The sequence below is a fragment of the Etheostoma cragini genome, unplaced genomic scaffold (assembly GCF_013103735.1).
Source record: "Etheostoma cragini isolate CJK2018 unplaced genomic scaffold, CSU_Ecrag_1.0 ScbMSFa_569, whole genome shotgun sequence".
Classification (NCBI taxonomy): domain Eukaryota; kingdom Metazoa; phylum Chordata; class Actinopteri; order Perciformes; family Percidae; genus Etheostoma; species Etheostoma cragini.
In genome coordinates, this window is record NW_023269171.1 from 19511 (window position 1) to 20717 (window position 1207).

Consider the following 1207-nt stretch of genomic DNA (forward strand, 5'->3'; position numbering starts at 1 on the left):
TAATTATTTTGACCACTATTAAGATCAGAGGATGTTGAGTGGATCACAGATTGGTAGATGTCCAAGTTTCGTCCGGATACTGTTTTGAAACCATTAGAAACAAAAAAGATTTAAAATTCTGTAAGATTAAATTAAACACCTAACAAATTCAACGAAAGGAATCATTCTTTCTTGGTTGAAAGAAATCCACATTTCTGATATTAAACACTTGAAAATGGGTCAATTTGACCCGAGGACAACACGGGTTAAGACCTTCCTGTTTCCCGGAAACAGCTATGACTGTTAGGGTGCAGAAGGAGGACCCAAAAGCGGAGTAGGTAGAAGGATAAAAAAAGGCTTTGTTCCTCAAAAAACAAAGTCACAAAACCAAGGGCAAAACACAAAAACCAGACTTCAAAAGATAACAATATGGCAAAGGTCCAGGGAGGGAAACAAGAAAGGGCAAAAACAAATTGCTCCAAGGCGGCGCCGACAGAGCTGTCATCAGCACGGACGAGGAGAGGGTGAGTAGGCCACATTCAAATGAAGAAACCTTTTCCTCAGACGGGATTTCACAGCTCGGCATTTGCTTTCCCGCTGCCAGGGGTTTGGTGCGTGCTTTGAGGCAATCTGGCCGCTCTACTTGGAGAGGCAAGAGGAAGCACAGAGTGACCAGGGCTGTGGGTCAGCGGCCACAAATACGCATGGCCGAGGCCGTGGGGACGTCCTCTAAGGTCCAAAGGTTAAGGTGTCTTTTACTGGTGCTGACGTCAACACTTGTTTCTTAGTATCACTGTGTATTAGTCCTGTCTTTTACTCGTTGTCATGTTGACAATAGCGCGGACACACGCCTCACACCGCGAGCGAGTGCGCACCACACGTAGAAAATAGTGAGAGAAAAGAAAAAGAGATCATGTCTGGAGGATAATTAGCTGAGATTGTGTGTTTGTGCTTCTTTGAGAACTGTAAGTAGGATAACTCAATCTGGCCTATTGGCCTATATTGGCCTATAGTTCTTCACATTTAAAGTAAGATAGAAGCATCAACAGTTTCACCAGCTTTATTCGCATGAGTTATTTTTTAACCAAACTTCAGATACTGTAATTCAATTGACAGTTGGATAGAAACTCAGCTAGAGAGAAGTTGTCTCTGTCTGTGTTTTAACAAACACACCTGAGGCCAAGTTGGGAACCAGAATCAGCTTTAATCCAGTCCTAATCTAGTCCTC